We start from the raw sequence: 23,159 nt of genomic DNA, 5'->3' as shown, positions 1-23,159 counted from the left end.
AAATTCTGTTCCATTGATTTATATGTCTCTGTTTACTCTAACGCCATGCCAGCTTGAGGAGTGTAGCTCTATAGTAAGCTTGAAATTGTCACTTGAAAGTGTTCTAACTTTGTTCTTTTTCAAAATGGTTGTGACTATTTCAGGAACTATGCATTTTTTTAAACACAAACTGTATACAGACTTTATGTCATAATATAAATAGTATATTATGTATATCAATATGTATATTGATCAATAGACAACAAATTGTCTATTGATGTCTATTGACAAATCAATAGACATCATCCTCTCTAAACCCTGAGCTTCCAAAGCACACATGGGCCTCAGGAAGACTATCCTCCCTCCTCACAGATGGGCTGGAGGGAAAAAGACTCTTAGAGGAAGTCAGCTCGACCAGAAGACAGAAACATAAATAAACATCTTTAAAACCAACAGACTGATACATGCATTAGAGGTTGTCTGTTGCCCCTGTGGTTAGGGAGCCCTAAGTATACAAAACTGAACACCCAATAGGTTCAGGTCAGTGGTGTCATTGGATAGAGCACACCAACTTTTGAAGTCATTCTTCCCCTCGGAACTGGGGCCTAAATATTTATTGATCCTGGAAACTCCTAGATCTAGGAGATGATCGTTTCCGGTGTGTTTGACCAGATTATGGTATTCACCTTTGCCTCACTTCACATCTGTGTCTTTGCAGTGGCTGAGGGCCACTACGGTTAGGACCCTACAGACCCAGATCCAGCTGTTCCTTGTCATGGTCCCATCTCTGTTGTGTCAAATGCGTTCTCGTGTAGGTGTAGGTAACGACAGACTGAGAGATTCTCTGCTCCAGGATTGAAGCTGTTTTCAGGCATCTGTTTTGTTGTATTGACATTATTCCTCTTTTTTTCCCCAAAGAAAAGGGCAGACCCTGGACTTACGAGGCTTCTGTAACTCTTTCCAGTATCTTGGTTCTTAATCTGTCCTGATTTAGGCATTGTGCACCAAATAAAGCGTTGTGCCTGAGGCAGGATGACTCAGGCTTATCTAACCTGTTTGCTGGACCACAGGTGCCCTGGTAAAGACAGGTGAGTTCACGTGCGGCCGTCTCCCCTGACCAGCATCCAGAGCCTGGAGTTAATGTCCCATCTCTGAACATGACAGTCACAGGCTGAGTCCGCCATATTGGCCTCGATGTTAACTTCCTACATCTTGAAATCCCAGGCACAGCTCACCTGTGAACGAGGCTTAGGGCCGTATGTGAGGTAAAGCTGAGGACGAAGTCCTGCATCAAGGATGTCTGTGCCTTTCCAGGATGAAAAGCAAAGAGTGGCCATCACAGAGTGTATTCCTGAAGGCTACTAGAGCAAAGGCAATGACTTGTATGGTCTGGCAAAAGGGACACTAGAATTTTTGTTTTGTTTTGTTTTGTTTTGTTTTGTTTCTGTGTAGAGACTGATGGTTGTAGGGGTCATTCTCTATGAAGTCAGGAAGTGCTCACTGGGTAGAGATCCCACAGCACAGCCAGAGAGAGGATATTTATTCATCTAACCAAATGAGTGTGCGGGTAGGAAAAGGAAGCAGACCACACATTTCATTGCTACCTGTGTGAAGGTTACCACTATCAGTAGGCCCCCCTTCCTGCTTCCAATCCATGTTTAATCCATTCTTCCGGAGAGGCATAGCTCTGTGAAATAATAGGAGTCTCTGAACCTCCACATGCCCAAGCTTCACAGCACCTGGCCCAAAACTCTGCGGCTAGTGCCATCGTGGACTGGGGTGTGTGTTCTCCCAAAATTTACAGGTTGAAACCTGAACCCCTAGGGGGGCTATATTTGGAGATGGAGCCTCTAAGAAAGTAATTAAGGTTAAATTGAGATCATAAGCATTAGTGTCCTTATAAAAAGAGAAAGAGACCCCAGAGATTTCTTTCTCTAGCCACCTAAGCACAAAGAGGATGTCACGTGAGCACATGAGAGATGGCAGCTGAGTATGAGCCAAGACACGAAGCCCCAGAATAAGCCTTTCCTGCCAGAACCTTGACCTCGGATGTCCAGCCTCCAGAACTGTAAGCAATAAACGTCTGTCTGCAGTATGTTGTTATGGCAGCCCTAGCAGGCCGATATGAACATTGAGTTAAAAAACTGGAGTTGTCGTCTTTCTGATCTCTGTACTTTGCCCATACCTAAAACTGTCCTTCCCAATCAATACCCAAATGCAAAAACATATTTTATACAAAGGGCAAAAAATTAATATTGATATTGCACATAATTTTAACTACATGTGGTATTTTGGCATTGGTATGAATTTGCCTCTCACAGTGATGATTTTTGTTTTGTTTTGTTTTGGGGCATCTTTTGTCATGAAGCAGTCGTAGCATTTATTTACTTACTTAGCAAGCCTAGCATTTATTTTTGAGTGAGAAAATGAAACATTCACAAGGGTCCTGCCGAAGGATAAGCGATTAGAGAGAAGTAAAGAAGGGGCGCCTGGGTGGCTCAGTCGGTTGAGCGTCCGACTTCGGCTCAGGTCATGATCTCGCGGTTCGTGAGTTGGAGCCCCACGTCGGGCTCTGTGCTGACAGCTCAGAGCCTGGAGCCTGTTTCGGATTCTGTGTGTCCCTCTCTCTGACCCTCCCCGTTCATGCTCTCTCTCTGTCTCAAAAATAAAAATAAAAACGTTAAAAAAGAAAAGAGAGAAGTAAAGAAGATGGAAAGCAAGAGCTTCAACTGGAGTAAATGTTTGATACATTACACAGGTTTGGTTCTTTTTTTTTTATAAGTTTATTTATTTATCTTGAGAGAGAGAGAAAAAAGAGCATGAGGGAGGGGTAGAGAGGGAAGGAGGGAGAGAATCCCAAGCAGGCTTCTCACTGTCAGGGTGGAGCCTGAAGTAGGGCTTGAACTCACAGGACCGTGAGATCACGACCTACGCTGAAATCAGCAGTCGGACGCTTAACTGGCCAAGCCACCCAGGCGCCTCAATACATTACGTAGACTTTAAACAAGTATACAAAATGCAGGAAGGGTGAAAAGGAAAACAAAAACACAAACTGCTTCAAAAATTCCAGCTGGAGCTACTGGCAGGATTGCACCAGTGACAGAGAGCTGTGTGATGGGTATGTGTTGCTGGGGAGGGGAAGGTTTGGGAAAGAAAGGTATACACAGTGAAATGCCAGGACGTGGCTGGGATGTGATATTGACACACGCCCCAAATTATTAAGGATAGAGTTGGAGTAGATCTTATAATCAGCTGTTGTTAAAAAAAAAAAAAAAAAGGTGGACATGAATGAAGAAACATTGGAGGAGTTTGGTATCTGGCCCCTGGCAAGAATGGGAACACAATCCCAAGGAGTAAATCGTCAACCATAATCAAGACAGTTGCTTAAAGGAAGGGGTGGGGGAGCATGAGTCAATGATGCTACCAAGTAAGACAAGCTCTGTGACTTGACAGTTCACTCATTGTTAGGGCCTAGAGCATGCAGTCTCTGCCACCGTGGGTGTCTCCAAATGACTGTCTCCGCAAAATGCAATGGCGTCCTCTGGAGTCACCAGTGAGGTCATCGTGGTGATGGCAGTGGAAGCCATATTGCAAAGAATTTATTAGGAAATCATGCATAATTTATACGTGGACTATGGTTTCAAGAGACTTGGTGGCTTTTTCCAAGAAGGTGACTAGTTGGGAGCAGGAAGAGGGGAAATATGTTTCTCAGGATAAGGAACAGAAAATGCTTTTAAGCTATGTAGAAAGAAGCGACGAGTCAGATATTAAATACTTAAGAAGGGGAAAAAAAACACATATAAAAATCTTAGCACAAGTTCTAATATAAGGTGACAGAAAGAAAGTTACATCTATCTACATTGAGAATCTACTTCACCATTACAGGTTCCCTTTGAAAAGTCTGTCTCAGGGCGGATTTCAGGATGCCTCCGTTTCAATATTTTATGTTCAAGACATTGCCGACACTGTGATACAAGGACTTTACAAAGTGTCTACAAAGCACCGTGGAGAAAAAAATAAAAAACTGTAAGAGCAAAGAGTTGCTCTTGGAACTATTTTGGGACCCATTCTTTAATTAGTAATCAGCACAAAAATTAAATCACTTTAGATGTAAAATGCGACTCACGTTTTCCAAATAACCAGAAGTTCTATAAAGTACAAATACATGAGTGTTTGGAAAGCCAGGACCTTTCTGAGTTTCAGATGAATCTCACCTGAACGGGACCTAGACAACATGTATGTACTCTAACAAGAACTACTTTATTAGATTTTCTGAGTCTTCTTAATTTGACCATGCCTTTATGTCAATGACTATATGACCCTAGTGCATTGTGTCTTTGATCACAGGATCTAAAGATCTATGTGGCCTTTACTTTTAGAAAAGAGTGAAAGCTCTTCCCCGGAAAAGGTATCCCTGTAAGCCAGCTGCCTTTCAAGTTAAAACAGAAGGGATTGTTTTCGGTCTACACAGATAACAGGCCTCCATTTTTCCCTTTCTTATGGCGGCCTTGCCAGATAGCGCTTAAATGGTACAAAGAGTTTCTCCTGGGCTATATTACCTTGAAATGAATAAACCTCAATGCATTATTGTAAACATGGAGATGTTCTGATTTGGGTAGCAATGAGGGCTCAATGTGGAAGAATAAGAAACTAATAATGGTAAAGTGAGAGGGCTGGCCATAATGAATGAAGAGTCTAGCTGGAGAAACTAGCAAATTATTGTGTGAGAGAGGGACACTCTCGTTGGACAAAAGAAGAATTGTATTGGCTGAGTCACTTCAGATCTCAAGAGTAAATCACTACAATCGGGCCTCTGTCGGTGGATAACGCACCCAGCCTACTTGGAGTCCAGGCAAGCCAGAAAGAACAATGGCTGTAAAACCCATTCATTGTGGGTTTATACATCCCCAAGCTCCATTAGCTCGGGTCCACTTGGTTGTCCCTACACTAGATGGATATTTGGCCACTTCTCTTGCTACTAGTTCCTTCTTGCCCTTTACTACCTCTTGCTGTTCCGGGACTGGCAATGCCCACCCGCCGGTTACGTTCTAGGCAGACTCCAAACAGCAAGGCACCCATGTTACACAAAGCCACCCCATTCTTGGTTTCCTCCTGTGTAGACCTGGTTTGATATTCCCTTCCCAGTTGCGCTCCTGACCCCGTTCTCTATCTTCAACCCCGAATTGGCTGGACATCTTGACTCTTTTTTTTCTTTTCTTCCAGCTTTACTGAGACACAACTGACAGACAATACTGTGTAATGGAAGGTGTGCCCCATGACCTGGCACGTGGATACTGCGAACTGATGACGACATTAGCTTAGTTGACATCCACCACCTTATATAGTTAAACAGAAAACAAAAAGTGTTCTTTCTGCTCGTGTGGAGGACTTTTAGGATCTGTTCTTCTAGCGACTTCCAAGTAAACCACAGAGTGACGTGAACTGTGGTCTCCATCCTTCACCTTCCACTCCCGTACGTGCTTACCTTATATCTAGAAGTCTTGCACCTTCGACCACCCTCACCCAATCCCCCCCTTACCCCCCTGCCTCTGGTGACCATGAAGCTACTGTCTGTTTCTATGAGTTTGCTTTGTCTAGATTCCACATTTAAGCGAGATCTTGCGGTATCTCTCTTTGCCTCATTTCACCTTCTTGGTCCTTGTCATTCTGGGCCTTTCTGTATTTGCAGACTTTGCAGCTTTGTTTCCCTCTGACTGGGGGGGTGGGGAGCGGTGTGAGTGTTAAACAATAAAACTTAAACTCCCCACAGTTTTGGAGGCTGGAAGTCTGAGGTCAAGGTGTTGGGCAGGGTTGCTTTCTCCTGAGACGTCTCTCCTGGGTTTGCAGATGGCCACCTTCTCTCTGTGTCCTCTTGTGGACTTTGCTGTGTGTGCACATCCCCCTGGGCTCTCCCTCCTCTTATAAAGACACCAGTCATATTGGATCAGGACCCACCCTAACAGGTTCATTGGTACTTAATTCCCACTTTTTCCTTTAACATTTTTTATTTGAGAGACAGAGCTCAAGTTGGGGAGGGGCAGAGAGAGAGAGGGAGACACAGAATCCACAGCAAGCTCCAGGCTCCGAGCTGTCAGCACAGAGCCCGACGCGGGGCTGGAACTCACGGACCGGGAGATCATGACCTGAGCCAAAGTGGGATGCTTAACCGACTGAACCACCCAGGCGCCCCCTTAATTCCCACTTTAAAGGCCCCATCTCCAAACAGTCCAGTTCTGTGGTGCTGGGAGTATGGGCTTCAGCATATGAATTTGCAGGGACACAATTCAGTCCACAACCGTGTCCAAGGTAAAACTCAAATTTTGTCTGCTTCTGAAACCCACATGTTCTCCACATGACGCCCGGCTCCAGTGGCTGGAGGCAGGTTTCTTACTCTGTGCTTTAAGAGAAGCACACCTACAGGTTATCGTCTCTATTCCCTAAAAGCCCTCCAATTAGTAGAGAAGGGAAACCAGTCGACAAGTTATTCTCACGTAAAACAAAAGAAAATCATAATTAAGTAAGAGCACTCAGAAGGCAACGTAGGATATGGGTCAAAGTCCTGCATCGGAAATCAGAATATTTGAGCTCGAAGCTCAGTTTGGCAATTCATGACAGACCCCAGGACAGTGAGAAGCAAATGATTCTTCCATAAACTATGTGTTGAGAACCTCCCATGGGCCACGCACTGCTCTAGGCTCCTGAGACACATTATAGCATTCCAAGTGATCATTCAGAGCAGTGTTTAAGGAAAAAAAAAATGAAGCAATTTGTACAAACGGTCAACATTCTTATTATCCTTGTGCAGGATCTTTGTGGATAATCAAAATTAGCTGACTTATAGATTTGGTGTGTTTTGCTTTTTATTCTAAAGTTAATTGTCGGCGGGTTATGATGGAATGTTTAGACTACTTATTTTTAATTTAACCATGCCTTCAAAGCAATAGTAAAGCAACCACAATTCTAGAAAAATTGGAGCAGGTGGGGCTGACCAAAGCATTGGAGGAAAGCTTTACGATCAAGTAGCTTTTATTTTATTTTATTTTTTTGATCAAATAGCTTTTACACAGGTTTAAAGACTGACCTACAATTGGGTCTGACTATGGAAGAAAAGAATTTGAACAAAAGAAAACAAAGAGATCTTTGAGATGAGTAATCTGAAATGGCCAAGAAAATGCCCATCCGGTTCTACATCCAGGCTCTCCCTCCCTCCCCCGTGGAAACTCCAGCTCCTGGGTCAGTCCTTCGGCCTTTGAGCAGGAAGCACACTGTCAAATTCTGTGAAATGAGAGCTTTTTCTTGATCAACCCAGCCAGCACCGTATACAAGTGAGTGACAGTCCAGCGGCCTTTGTCAGTATATCGACGTTGATCAGTTTTGAAACAGATGCCAGGATTAAGATGTCTCACTGGGTCACACTTTGGGGATCACAGCAGCCACATTTTGTGTGATTATAAGGATATGAGACACCAAGCAGGTTTCCAGAATTTCAGATAAGAACACAGAGCCCAGGAGCTCCGCACAGCATTTAATTCAGCCATCTAATAAAACACTCTCCGTAGTTGTCATGACAACACCCTCATTTTTCCCATGTGAAGTATGCTTCTTTCTTCTAGATGGAAGTGTTTACTCGATGTCTATTGGGAGGCTGTAATTTTTTTTTTTTTTTATTGGAGGATCCCATTAGAAGAGCACGGAATTGGAATTCACCGAGCTTTCTCTGACATGACAGTATTATGAACCCACGTTCAGATAACACACAACACCTTGTGGAGGTCTTTTTATTATGGCTTCTCACCTCTCTTCTGAAGCCTTTATTTCTTCTTTTAAGAGTATTTTAAAAGGCCTAATTCAAAGCCCAAAGGTTCTGAAATTGTCAGACTTGCTTTCGGTCCCTCCAGGACCAGGAACCCAGTTCTGGTTAATGAGGCTTCTACAGTCTTGTGACAAAGGGGTCTTTATGATGCCGGCAGAGGGATCCCTAATTTATTTATCTGGAAACAGTCATCTGTCCTTACTCTTTACCCCACCCCCATCAAGGACTAGATTTCTGTTCCGGACAGAGAGCTAGCATGTGCTGGTAAATGTGGTCGGTGTCGAGATACCGCGCACGCCTGCCATGGGGTTCTGGGTGCTGTCTGTCTGTCCCTCCGCCCTCCTTCAACATCGCATCCTTAAAACTTGCCCATTCAGGGAGGAACTTTACTCCAAAGCAAATGCTAATCAAGGGGGATCTTGCCCGGATTCTTGTTTAATTACGGCACGTATGCTAAAAAAAAACTCTGTGAAGTTCTGGAAGAACCAAGAAAAGAAAAAGAAACAAGAGAAGTTTCTATGTACCAAAGAAAGGTGTCATAGCTTTTCACTCAAATAACTAAATGAAATGTTCACCTCCACAAAGTCAGAGCTGAAACCAAAGATACGCCATTACAAATGAGGTTGGCTGTATGACTTCTGTGTGAAATAATCAGACTTTTATGGATAGTTATCCCTCATTCAAGTCTTCTGAAGTTTATTTTAAAGGCTGGATTTGTTAAATGCTTTCCTCTGACTCTCTGGAGATCTCTACGTGATTTTTTACCTTTTACTCCACTGATATACCACTATATTGGCAGAATATATGCTACTAGCGTATCTTATTTGAGGGCTAAACTGTATCGGATAATTTATGTTTTTATACACAATTTCATTTAGTTAGCTAACATGTTCTTTTACATATCCATATACAATTTTACATATACATAGGGAATAGACTTCCGGGTCTGTTTAAACTATTTTGAAATGCACATCCTTGACTTTATTAGAAAGCAAGTTTGAAGAATGCTTTGGCATGTATTTAGTTCAAATTTTCCGCATCTCTGGGGAGTTTTGATAGAAAATACGTTACTGACACGAACGCATTTTTTTCTCTATTTCCTTTTACATGTATATCAATTGTATTAAGGTATCATTACGTGTCATAGTATGAATGCTTCTTAGGTGAATAGTTCAGTGAGTGTTGAAAATCTCTCCTTTCCTAAAACCGAGTCAACAATCAAGACACATTCCCTCACCCTCAAAATCCCTCTAACCCTAACCCTAACCCTAACCCGGCCACCACTACTCTGCTTTCCATCACTATGGGTTGGTTCTGTCTCTTACAGAATTCCATAGTAATGGAATCACACTGCACGCATTTTTTATGTCTGGCCTCTCCTTAGCATAATGATTTGGGGATACATCCATGTCGTTGGTGTGAGTTAACGATTTTCTTGTGTTTATTGGTAAGTAATATTCCGTTGCATGGATGTACCACATTTCGTTGCTCAGTCTACATACTAATGGACGTTAGGGATGTCTCCAGTTTTTTGGCTATTGTGAGTCAGACACGAACTTTTGTGTACAAATCTTCATGTGGTGTGTAAGCCAAGTTTTCATTTCTTGTAGGTAATAACCTTGGAAAGGTTTCTCCGTGTTTTAAGTGTCTATTCCACTCTCCACGGAACGGACAACTTATTTTTGTGATTCTCCTAGAGCCTCCCTTAAATAGGTTTTTGGCATTAGTGTTCTCTCCTATGCATACTTTAACTTTTTATTTCTGTATTTTTGTTGTCGTTGCTATTTTTTTATTCTGTCCCTTTCTCTACGCCCTTGGGAAATATCACAACTTACTGATTGGTTCTTTGACTGTGTCACTCCTCGGTAAACTCATCCTTTGGTACCTTTATGTTAACTACTGTATTTTTTTATACCGAGTGTATTTTTCCCACTCGATAAAATTATTTTTCCTTCAACTATAAGACATTCTCCCTAAGAATGTTTCCTATAAATCCCGAATCTCTCTGCTTTCATAACTACGTTATCTTTGGAATGGGCCATTCAGTTAATTGTCCCTAAAATATCTCCCCATTTGCCTTTGTGAGTTGATGTTCACCTGAGATTTTTAGTCACCTTGGCTGAACATGCGTGACAGGAAGGAAGGGATGTATATGCCGGGTCCTCGCATGTGTCCTTCCTGGCAAAGGTCACGAGAAGTGTAGGCAACTGCCTGTGCAGAAGCTTCTGGAATGACCACCTGCTCTGAGACCCTCACCACCCTTTTCGAGAGCCATTTACCTTGCCTATAATCAAGCCTTACTTGCAGGCTTGATGCTCTCGGTGCTGAGGAGCAAATACTCAGAGACTGCAGGTTGCAAATGAAACTTCCTTTATTTTTCCGGCTTTGACATAGTGATAAGGTGGTTAGTGGCTTCTCCAGGTACCGTGGGAAGGGAAAGGGACCGTCCTACAGTGTTCTCTCACCTATGTCCCTACTATGGCCAGCAGGCCAATGATTCTCCCTTTAATATCAACCCCCCCCCCACACACACCCACACGCACACACATTCACACCAGAACCAGAAGCGTCTTGTGGCTCTTACTTAGTTTGTTGTGCTTTAACTCATTAACACGCTTCCTTCCTTTGGGATTTCCAGGACTGAACGAAGGAGGTGATGGGGCGCCCCTGCGATCTGACTTTGTACAGCACAAGCAAGTTGCTTTGATACCTTTCTCCACCGTCAGACCCTATTTATCATGGAGGAAACCTGATGCTAAGACGAGTTTCAGATCTCTTCCGTTTTCTTGAGCATTTTCTCTGCCCCCTTCCTTTTCTTCCTGAGTGGTCTGTGAAGTTGCCATTTTTGAAAGCTCAAAACCTGGCTTCACAAGCTGCCCCTGTCGCCACAGAGCTCTGTGAGCCAAGGGCGAGGTAACAGCCGCGTGTGTGCTCCGTGGGTCTTGAGTCCCTCCTTTACAACACGGGATTAGCGATGATGACCTCATTGCTTGGGTAAAATCATACCCCGTGCATACCGAGGAGTGCCATCCAGACCTCCCAGGAGACTGCGCGCACTTCCTCAGCTACTGGGCGAACGGGGCCCTCGCTAACAGGTAAGCGTCTATTCAGGAATCGCTGGGTCCCTGGGGTACAAACATCCGGTCCCTTGCCTTGACTCTGGATGGCCCGGGGGCCACCACGGTTCCTGAGCTCCCTACACTGAGGTCTCTGTTGCACCACACTGCGGCTCAACAGCTCCCCCTCTCCACCGTGCTCCCTTAACTCCCTGAATGATGCTCTTTCTGAATGCAGTCCCCCCAGATCTCGTGCCCACAAGTCTCTCCTCTCAAGTCAGTTTTCGGGGGAACCAAACACAAGTGAGACGTGTACAGATATCAAAATACCATCTCGTGTACAGGCAGGTGTTACGCCACTGCGTACCCACTGACCAGCACATGAGTTAGGAAAAGGGAATACCTCCGTGAGAGAATGGCCACCGAGAGTTCGTGAGTCAGACAGGGTTCGCTAGGGAGGTGAAGCCGGAGTCTCAACCTGAAGTAAGGTGGGCATCTAGGTGAACAGTGGGAAAAGCAAACCCATGTGGCACCTACCCTTCAAGCCACAGCTCTAGCTGCTTTGTTCTTCTCATGTTCTTCCTCGCTCCTTGTTTCAATTGCTTTGAGTATGTGGCTCCTTGAAGCAAGGCTGAGCCCATTCAATTCACAGCTTTAGGTCTGAGCACCCCCTTTCATTGCGAACCAGCGAGGCCTGGACGAGATCCTACGGATGTTCCCTTTTTGTCAAAGCCTCAGATCGAGGCCGAAGCTTGGCTACCATCATTTTTAATTTCAACTATCCAACAAGCCGGAGGTATCTGCCAGACCCCACCAGAGCTGCCCTGAGCTGCCTCGGTACCAAATCTGCGGGAGGTGGGCATCAACTAGAAAGACTAACAGTTTGCGCATCTGGGATGAATGAGCGCTCAGCAAACACCTGGCTTACACATGACCCATCTGTTTGTGAATCCTGTGAGTGTTGACTGTACCAATAAAGATAGGCCATGATGGGAAACATTTGTTACTATTCAACAACATGCTCAAGAGCTCAGGTCAGAAGGGCGGGGGCCACAAAAGTAAGGACGGGGACAGCCCATGAGGGGTACATGGTGGCAGAGTTAATGGAGGACGGTGATGGGGGAGGACAGGTGCGCAAGAGCTCGGACACATCCTTCCTTTTCTGCTCCTTTCCTTCTTTGGTTGGTTCTTTGCTCTTTCATTCTTTCATTCTTTGTTCTTTGATTCTGACTTTCTTTTAACATTCAAAGAACATTTACAAGGCACACATGCTCTCCCTCAAGGAGCTTAGAGTAGAGTAATGTGGTTAATTCTATATAATTTAGTTTTATTTTATATAGTTGCTTTAGATAAACATCCAAATCCCTTAGTAGGTGATATTCAAACAGTCTTATGGTGCTATTCAAATAGGCAAGAGACTAAAAGGATTATAACAAGGCATTCATAACAAATACCATTTGTATTGATTAAAAAATACTCTCTCGGCCTCAAAGAGAACATACAAACAAAAAAACCACGCAAGAACTGCACATAAGTGGTTCTTTACCAGCAAAGTCAGTGCAGGAACAGCATCCCCGCCCACCTACCCAAAACTGTGAGACGGAAATAGATCATGAGTATAAGAATGGATAAAATAAAATTTTTAGAAAGGGCTTTTGCACAAATTGGTGATGATAGTGAACCATGAACTTAGCAGTATTATGAGCTCAACCTTCATGCCTGAAGAATAAATACCAAAAGAGGCCAAAAGGAGGACTCCACAGTGGCAGTCAGACCCTATTTCCTCTAAGCAGCTGAATGCTGGTGTCCTGTGTTAACTCAATCCATTTCCAAGGAGGAGAATCTATTACAGGAAACAGATTCCAAGAGAACAATGAAGCCACCGGCGTAGGGAAGGATCTTCTCGAAAGAACACAGATATTACAAGACAACCAGAAAACAAACATCTCTTAGTTCTCTTGTTCCTATCTTGACCAGTCTCTCATATCATTTCTTCCCCCCATTCATGCTGGTGCAGACTTGCGGCCGCCGCCTGCTTGGGGTCCACCCTCAAGGAAGGGTCTGAATGCAGATCAGAGTAGAGGGCCCAAAGAGGGGTCTCGGGCCGGTTCCTACTCCAGGGTGAGTCTTCTGCTGCTCACTCAGGAGACTGTGCCAGCCATTAGGGGCTGGAGAAGATCCTCATCCTAGATTTACTCATCTTTTTTTGGGGGGGGGTTCTTCTGAGCTTTTTTGTGATTTAATTCGTATGCCATAAAATGCATCCGTTGTAAGTGTCCAGTTGAGTGGGTTTGAATATCTTCACAGAGTGCTGCGACTACCACCACAATATAATTCCACTCAAAAATAAGCCCCTAGGCATTATCAGTTTTTCTTTTTCCCCGTCTCAGACAACCACTTTTCTGCATCTCTATAGGTGTTCCTGGGACCTTTCATATATGCAAAATAGTGCAAGATATGGTCTTTGTGACTGACTTCTTCCAAGTAGTGTAATGTTTTCAAGATTCTCTATTATTGTGTCTGCTTAATAAGAATAAGTAGCCCAGGGGCACTCGGGTGGCTCAGTTGGTTAAGCATCTGACTCTTGATTTCGGCTCAGGCCACGATCTCACGGTTTGCAGGATCGAGCCCAGAGTCAGTCTCCACACTGAAGGCAAGGAGTGCTTGGGATTCTCCCTCTCTCCCTCTCTTTCTGCTTCTCCCCTGCCCACGCTTTCTCTCTCAAAATAAATAAATAAACTCAAAAAAAAAAAAAAAAAAAAGAAGGAAAGAAGAAAAAAGCACTAAGTAACCTAATGATAGGACCAGTGTATCAAGCACGGACTGTGTTTCTATAATTACTCACCTTGTCTTTGTATTTTGCTCTCCTTCTTCAATGATTTTGGTTACTTTTGCCTTTACCCAGTCACTCTGAAAGAAGACTATTTATGCTTGCCAAAACCTAGAATCAAATGATTTGCCCTGGCTTGCGCCATCCCTCTCAGTCTGTTGATAGCAAAGGGTATAATCACTTGGTAGAGGGGCTAAAGAAGAGAGAAATCAAAATTTGTTTCACGCCTCTTGGTTCACATGTTGGTGATACTCCCCTGTTCTCTCCATTCACCGGTAAATCAATGCTTCTACTTCCTGTCTCTTTGGGTAGGTTGTAGCCAAAACGCAGAGTTATTTTGTCCATCCTGAAAGGGATTTTCTGTTTCGTTTTCCTCCTAAGATTTTTTTTTAAGACATGTTATACATAGTGCCAAGTGGGTGAGTAGAGGGAGTTCTAGTTACACTCAGATGTTTAAGTCATTTGCTACGTACCTTTGACTTCACTCTTCATCCCCCAAACCTACCCTCCCATTATAAATACACACACTAAAAATAACCAAAATTGTGTTTCTTTTTTGCTTCGAGTACAAGAGACTGAGCCCAACACTGGCCTGTATCAGGCCTGGCCTATGTGGTAGCTTTTCAACAAGGATGGAAGGTAAGAAGAGAGGGAGGGAGTGAGGAGGCGGGGGTTAAAATAAAGCCTTCAAACCAGTCAGCAACCTGATACCAGAAGATCCCTTAGATTGGCGTCCGTCCGTATGAACACAAACCAGTCTTCTCTCCGTGTTTTGGCCGTATCTATCTAGATGTTCTTAAGTCAGATATTTTCTCTGTCCTCCTGCAAAGCGGGAAGCCAATTAAACACTGACTATAAAGCGATTTGATAAAGTGAATGCATGAAAAGTACCAAACATGCATTTTTATAGAGTTGATTCATCCATGGCCTCCGGCTTTTCCCAGGCTACAAAGGCACTCTGAAATGTCTACACTTCACTTCCGAAAGGGGCCCTAGGTGCGAACTCTCAGTTGCCTTGCCCGCTCACCATTCCACTGTGATTTTCAGCTGGCTCCAAGAGGTCTCTTAATTAGCATCTTGACATGGCTGGAATTTGTTTCAATACTGGATTGCAAGCACGGCATTTAGAGTGTGTTTTCCCACATTTCTAGGGCTGCTAGTCGAATTGGTTTTGCTTGGAAAGTACCAGAAGCTTATTTTTTAACAGCTAATATGGGCACCCCATCAACATTGTGCCCATTTTAATAAGAACTTGAAGGGTTAACCAAAATGATTAGAAGCAAAACCGTTAATTGCATTTTAAGATCACCCAACAGCATTCATATCTGTGCAAGAGCCATTATTAAGTTATTATCCTAAATAATAAATATGCCTGCAGCTCTAATAGATGTGGGGTGACCCTCACCTCCAGCGCTGCTGTGGCTCTCTGTTCATGAACAGTGGGCTTGAACTCAGCTCTCACAGTTGTTCGCTACCTTCCTATCTTTGAAATAATATCAGTGTTTAACCATTCAGTTCCCAAATATGTTAGAGAACGAAGAAGAGAAAAAAAATGTTTTAAGGACACCTGGGTGGTTCAGTGGGTTAAACATCCGACTCTTGATTTCCATTAAGGTCATGATCTCACATTTCATGGGATCAAGCCCTGTGTGAGGCTCCGGGCACAAAGCCTGCTTAGGGTTCTCTCTCTCCCTCTCTCTCTGCTGCTTCCCCATTCGCACTCTCTCTCTTTCTCAAAATAAATAAATAAAACTTAAAAAAAAAGAAAATGTTTTAAAGATACACTAAAATGATATTACTTCTAGACCTAATTGTTTTTAAAAATTGACCTTAATCCTATCGTCATCAATTTATAATTATGGGAACTATTTTCATCAGATAATTGACTCAAGTATTTTTAAAAAATCAATGACTATTGTTAAGAGAAAAATAAAGGCTGAAAAATATGTATCCTGTACTCCATTTCATTAAAACATAAAACATAAGCCCAGAAAAGGTGAATGATAACCTTTTCACAAAGCTTAAAATAAGCATAACTAAAAAAAAAAAAAAAAAAAAAAAGGAGAGTTATGTATGGTAAAAGTGTTGAAAAGGAATACCAGGTAAACAAATATAAAATTGAAGACAGTGAGTACTTTTGGTGGGAAGAAAGGAGGGGTGGGTTTGGGGACGGGTAGAAAAATAGTGTCAGCAGAATTTTTTATAAAGGAATACACAACACACATAATTTAGAAGGCATATAAATAATTGCTGACAGCAATTGCCTCAAAGGGGATAACTTTGGAGTGTAGGGTAGGAAACTTGATGCTTAGTGTATACTGTTTGTATTGTTTAAATACTCACATTTAAATACATGTGTTTTCAAACATTAAACAAAGAATATTAACTCATAAATCAAATAAACGAAGAATCAACAAATGTGTATTGAGCAAGGAATCCAAAACTGTGCTAGAGGCCATGAGATCATAGGCAAGACAATGATAGAATAATAAAATAAAAATAAGAAGAATAACTAACAATTGTTTTGAGAAGTTGCTCTGTTCCAGACATTATTCTAAGCACACATGACAGATTAATTTTTAAAATCACCGAAGTCTTGTTAGGAAAACGGTAGTATTTTTCCCGTTTTACAGATAAAGAAACTGATATTTATGCAATCATATAATTTGTCCAAGACCATACAACTGGTAAATGGAAAAAGCTGAGATGCTGAATTTAACCTGACAGTAACCATTATGCTATGCTTCCTGCCTACAAGGAACTGAGTCTGTGGAAAGTCACTTTTGTTGCTTTGATGCTTTGTGGCACTATTTATTCTTCCACTTGGTGACATGGCGAGAACCATTCCTTTCTATGCTATGCTCATGGGCCCTTCCCTAGTAGTTGAGAATCTAATTATTAAAAACCAAAGAGGGCAGAAAAATCGCCACCATATCGGCAAGCCTTGTCACATTCAACTCTGTAAACTTCCAACAGCGAGTAATCTCTACATCCCACCAGGAATTTGTCAATGAAATGCCATAGTTTGGCTAAACAAGAGAAAAATGGTGGGGGTTGGTTTCTATAGGCCCAATATGGGGAAAAGAATATGAGCGGAATTGTGGTGTGTTGTGAGTACAGTGAACAAATGACCACAGAAATGTATCACGACAATCTTTGCCCTCTTAGAATGTGTTTGGCAGGGAGGTAGAGCAATACAGAAATCGACCAAACTCCAGAAAACATCCGCAATGTTATTACAATATGGAATGTTCTGGAAGGTTTACTATTGCCTTTGCTTATTTTGTTTCTTAACTTCATTCTTCTAAGAATATCCAGGACAGGGATGAGAAGCCAGGAGAGGAAAAGAAGAAAAGGAAGGAAAGATGTTGGGTTGAGTAGTAATGGTTGGCCATGGTCCACAGCATCGCCTACTTCCCGCCAACACAGCCCCTCTGCCAGCTGGTGGCATAATTTGCGGGGAGGGGTAGAAGGTAACCCATGTGTCAGAGCACTTCCCAGGCCAGATGGAAGGAGGGGCAAAAGGAGAGAAGGAAGTCACGCATGGCTGGTGTCACAGCCCCTACTCCATTTGGCATGGAGCAGACATGGATGCATGGGAGGCCTACGAGGGTGGAGAGCCCCACACACATCTCAGTAGCTCTCCATTTCCCCGACCGGCCATCTGGGCAACCATCATGAAAAACCTGCACTCTGTTCTTTAAGAACTGAGATATGACGAGTGATTATTTCTCAGTTAGGACCTCTTCACGTTACTTATATCCTAATTTCTTTTGCAGCCACATACAGAATTGACTATTACCACATGCACTTCCTCAATTCTTAAGAAATTCATATTTAAATAATTGACTGTAGTGTTACTTTTTGTCACATTAACAGCTTGAAAAAGTATATACTATTTAATCACTACCCCTTGACTACTTCCTTGAAGCTGATTTAGTCTACTGAATTCTAAATTCATACACAGGAACTAATTTAAAGAAATGGGTCCTTGACACAATGGGGCTTCGACATGATACGTATTTTCAAGTCTCCAGTGCTGATCTGCATATTGAAACATCTATGACAAATGTTCCTGCGCATTCTGCACTGGCAATGTTCAATCCCTGTAGAAAGTGGCTTGGGTGGGGGGCGCAGTGATTGACTGAAGTGGGGTCTGAACTCATCATTACCTCCCAACTGACACAGAGGTTGAGGACCGTGAAGCCTCCTCACACACTGAATCATGATAATACTCCACAAAACAGGCAATTCTGAAGAGCCATTTTGTGAAGCTGTTGAATGAAATCCCTTCAGGGCATTGACATACACAAGCTGTCTCCCCTCCTGCCCTGTGTGGGTCCTTGTCCCAGAGACAGTGCCGTGGCTCCCGCACTTCACTCCACCTGCTCCCTCGGAACCAAGTCCGAGAAGATGAAAGTGAAGGCAATATGGCCATTACTGCCCTGCCCCCAGGGCCACCAGATGGGTTTCAGGCTTCTCTTTTCCTCTTTGTGTGTGTATCTATCTTGTCTTTCAGGGGAGAAAAAAAAAATCCTAGAAATCAGAGGTTGAGATTGAATTTGGGGTAAAATGCCTTGGGCCCTTCATCTTGAAAGATATGAATGATTTTATACATTCATTAGTCCCAACGTATGTTGGGCTGATATTGACACAGAGGGGAAAACGTAGCAAATTACACGCCCAACGGTCACGTGTTCAATTTCACCGGGAGGAAGAATAATGGGTTAGTTACAAAAGGATAGTGATTGCAGGGCTCCTCCAGTGTTGTTTTTACTGAGCCTAGATCCCTGCTAAGGAAGGCATGTGGCACTTGAAGGCATTACACAGAATCTAGTTTCTAAAAGCACTCCTAAGAGTATGGAGAGATTTTTTTTTTTTTGGAAAAAAAAAAAAAGCCAAAAAAATGGCTTCACAGGTGTCTAACTCACGATTTTGTGCATTGGCACGTTTTGATAAGACAGGAGCCCCTCACTGCAAACTGACACATTTGCATCCAGCGAAATGCTCCATAAGAAACCAGGGGTTCAGACTCTGCCTTGTTTTGACTGGTTCAGTATTCAGAATGGGCTGTCTGGCCTCCCCTGACCAGCTGGGTCTCCGTTCCTCTCTGTCTCCGTCCTCCTCCGTCCACCGGCTTCCTTTCCCTTCCTTTCCTGACGCCATGCTCACCCTTCCGTCTTCCCCCCTTCCTGCACTTCTGCTCTCCGGCTTGCTGGTTCTTTCTCTTCCTTCCCCTCCCCCTTACTTTCTTAGCAATAGCTGTTGCTTCATGAATGTCTGCCGTTGCTTTCCTGGAGGCCCTGACCTTCCAATGATTGGGGCACTTTTCCTCTCAATTCATCTGAATTCCCTCTGATCTATTCAAGATGCTCAAAAAATCCCCAGCCTCTTTGTAGTTGCCTCCTTAGGAAAGTCTGTGGGCAGGAAAACTGAAATAAGGAAGGGGCCCTGGCAGAAGAAAAGCTTTGTGTGTGATGTCTCAGACCGTAATAACCTCGGCTTCCTTTTCTCCTGACGCCTCCTTTCTTCCTGATCCCTCATTTTCTCTTTTCTGACACTTTGTGGGATTTTTAAATGTAACACATGTTCTAAATAGTCTTGATCGAGGCCGCATTGAGAAGCAGGCAGCGCGTCTCTTCCTGTACCTTCCCTACGTGGTGTTTCAAAGATAATGTGCCATCCATGCAAAGGAAAATCACAACGATTTCTGAGAGCAAAAACATTCTTCAGATGCCAACATTTTCGCCTGTTAGATGCCTGGGCCCAGCCTGGAACAGCTGAGCGGCTCTTGGTTACTTGAGAACATCGGACGTGCCCACCCCTCGGGAGCCCTCCGCCCGGGTCCAAATTTCTGCTTAATATGTGATGAAATTTGAATCGTTTGACTGAGTCACGTATGGTGGTATTGACTCAGCGTCCGCTCTGGTGGGTGACAGCTAAGAATCTGTGACACACAGTACTGATTACCCCGCCCCCTTCCACTCAGGACTGTCTTCCAGCAGGTTTCTGGGTGAAATTGCAGGATTTTTGTCAACAAACCTGTATGCGTGTACAGAGAGGTCCAGTTACCCTCTCCATCACTCGGCACAGCCCCACGGCCCAAGAGCAACCACTCTGTCGAGAGGGGTCAGGAGGAATGAGAAGAGAGTGGGTGGCTTTAATTTTTAAAAGGCCGCTATAGCCTAGAGTTTGAAAATCTTCACCCTCAGATCTAAATGCATGGGTGAACTCCACACATAGAACTCTAACACTTAATATGCAATGAATGCATGCGCTTTTTTGTGTGTATGTTGGTTTACTTCCGGAGAAATCACCTCTTCTCAAAGTAGCCTCAGCCAACCCTTGGTTGCCCTAGTTTTCACAGGTTAACATGTGAGGAAAATATTGTTTGTGGGGAATCCTGAGAATTTGCTGGTTTTTCGGTTGGTAACAACGTTAGTGACGACAGGAGCTAGTTGATATTAGTAATGGGCACACCATGATGCACACCCAAGCTCAGAGGTTACAGAATGCTAGATCCTGAAGAAACATTGAGGGCAAAAATAATTATTTCAAAGTCACCCCTTTTTATGTAATCGCCATATAATAATCACATGTTGAGCGAGTACGCAATTGTAACAAGACAGAATGCATTTCTTAATATTTTCATGTACGTCTTTTGTAGCTTATACACGCATGTGAAAACATACCTGGAGAAGGTGTGTGTGAGAGGTTTGCTTTAATCGACACAGAAAACCCTGGAAGCAAAAGTACATTTAAAAAGTTGTCGCAAAGACTTCATATCCACTCCTTACTAGGACTTTGCCCACCAAGGAGTAAATACTCCCACACACAAGCCGGCTCAGTGTCACCCTTTGCTCTAATTTGCTCAGAAGAATAGAGGGGGACCCCAAGCTTGCCCCCCAGCAGGGTCCTGGCAGCCACACAGGTTCACGATCAGCACAGGTGCAAGGAGAGGGGGCCCACCTCAGGGAGATGGGGGAGCTGCCCTGCTTTAGAAGCTTCTGGACTAAAACCTCAGGCCTTAAAAGAAGTCAGTCCCTTTCACAATTCACAAATTCACAGGCACGAGGACGGATCAGCTACAAGAAGTAGCCCACTTGGGAAAGCCCAAAGCATCGTATCTACCGGGTATTTATGGTCGATTTGCTCCTTCCTTCAGTTCAGAGACAAAGGTCCAGTCCGCGGCCATTTTATCCAAAGGAAGCTTGCTTAGGAGCATAAGGAATGATTTTACCCTTTCCAGTTCGCCAGGGAACCGAGCCAGACAGCATAACCAATGGTCAGCCTGGAATCTTATCAGTGCAGACCTTATGGGGCCAAATAAGAGGCTAAGCCCCCAGCTTTCCTTGGTGGGATCACCCACCAGCTAGTGACAGACAGGGGTTGGCTCTGGACCCCTGGACTCCTTGCCCTGAACTCCTGTTACTGCAAAATATGCATGTGAACTATTATATAAAAAGTTATTACCCGGGATGCCTGGGTGGCTCAGTCGGTTAAGCCTCCGACTTCAGCTCAGGTCACGATCTCACGGTCCGTGAGTTCGAGCCCCGCGTCGGGCTCTGAGCTGATGGCTCAGAGCCTGGAGCCTGCCTCCGATTCTGTGTCTCCCTCTCTCTCTGCCCCTCCCCCGTTCATGCTCTGTCTCTGTCTCAAAAATAAATAAACGTTAAAAAAAATTAAAAAAAAAAAGTTATTACCCAAACAGCACCCATACCAATGCACAGGCTTGCATTTGGTGAGTCCAAGGCTTTGCTCACTTTGAGCTAGGTTATGTTTCTCACTTCCCTCTGAGTTACCAGAGTTGCCACCTGGTTGTATAAAGTGAGATCCGAATTTATTAAATGTCTTGCTTATATGAAGACATCTGGAGTTTTCTCAGGGATTCACCAGCCTATATCATGCCTAGTATGTGTATTCCTAGTAGTGTTCAATCCATTTATAAGTGAAGATTTATTTAGCTATTACTATGAGCAAAACATATGAGGCAGTTTGTAAAGAATGGCAGATGTTAGATTAAAAATCCTGTTTACACAGAGCTTTCAGCTTTCAATTTAGTTGACAAATTAAAACATACGGGGGAATTGACTGAATGAAAGAGAGTATATACTAAGTACCAAGTACAAATACTCAACGATAAGATAGAACCAATAAGAATCAACTAAAGGATGGCACCAACACCAAGGACTATAAGAATCCCTTTGAGAGAGAGATTATTTTGATCAACCTGCAATCTGCCCTTCAAAAGGGGCATGAGAATTGAGGTAAGGCTTAAATAATGCGTAGGATTCCATGTTGGAGTGACACATAGGATTTATGTAGATGTTTAGGCAGGAAAAAGATGCCGTTTTTCCAGATTCAACGTGGAAATGAAAGTGAAGCTTCGGGCTTGACATCCAGAGGGTTTCCTTGCTTCTGACTAAATAACGGTGGCTTGATCACCTGTCTCAAGGAAAAGTGGGAAACAGTGGAGGGACAGCAGAGGAACAAGAGAGCCCCCTTCCATTCTGAAGTCTCAGCCTTTGTGACAGTCCTCAGGGCCTTATAAAATATCTCTTTTAATCTTACCAAACTATGCTGAACCATGCTGGTTTGGGCTCCTTCTTCCTGCCACTTATCACCGTGTTCATCACATATCAGGGATTAATACACATTAAACAGACCAGAAAGAGCGAGGTCAGAATTCGGTGCACAGCCCCTCCTTCAATACCAAACTAAGAGTCAAGTGCCGCTCAGGGCTAGGGTTTCTCAAAATGCTAAGGGTAAGTTGGACAACCATATTTCCTGGTTTTCCAGGGAAAACCCATTTCCCTGCAAAACTCATAATAATGCCTCTTTGGACTCTTAAGTGTGTTAGAATTCAGAAAATAGAGTATATGCTCAACCTAATTAGAAGGTTAATTCTCAGATCAAAAATGCCATATGTCTTCCAATATCACCGTACAGAAATACCCATAAGAGTTTAATGTAATATTTCCCATTTAAAAACACATGATAAAAAATCTAGAGTGATAGTTTATGTACCATCTTGTATTCTCTTTTTCTCTTGACACAAAATGTCCTCCTGTTTGTGAAAGGCACAGGTGTCCCAGTGGGGTGTGGGAGGCAAATCTCTTTCTAGTAATGCAGTCAATGATGTCAAGCTGATAACCAAAGAAACCGTAGTAGGAATATTTACACCATGGACATTGGCAAACCCTACAAATCAGAGTTTGCTTTTGTCTGTCTCGAGAGCCAGCGGTTAAGCACTTACCAGCAAAGCACTGAGTACTCAAGGAGGAAATTGAAAAAAACATTGCTCATTGAGAAGTACAAAAAAGAAAATAAAAATCACCCATAATCCTGCCATTCTGGGATTCCCCTTGTCAATGTTTTGATGTTTTCCCTCTTATCTTTTATATGCTAACGTGCAAACACACACATCAAAACACATAGCCATTATAAAGCAATGGGATTTGTTTTGAACAGATGTCACAAA

This window comes from Acinonyx jubatus, chromosome A3 (genome assembly GCF_027475565.1).
Source record: "Acinonyx jubatus isolate Ajub_Pintada_27869175 chromosome A3, VMU_Ajub_asm_v1.0, whole genome shotgun sequence".
Lineage (NCBI taxonomy): Eukaryota > Metazoa > Chordata > Mammalia > Carnivora > Felidae > Acinonyx > Acinonyx jubatus.
The sequence above is the reverse complement of the archived record's forward strand: the minus strand, read 5'-3'. Positions refer to the sequence as shown.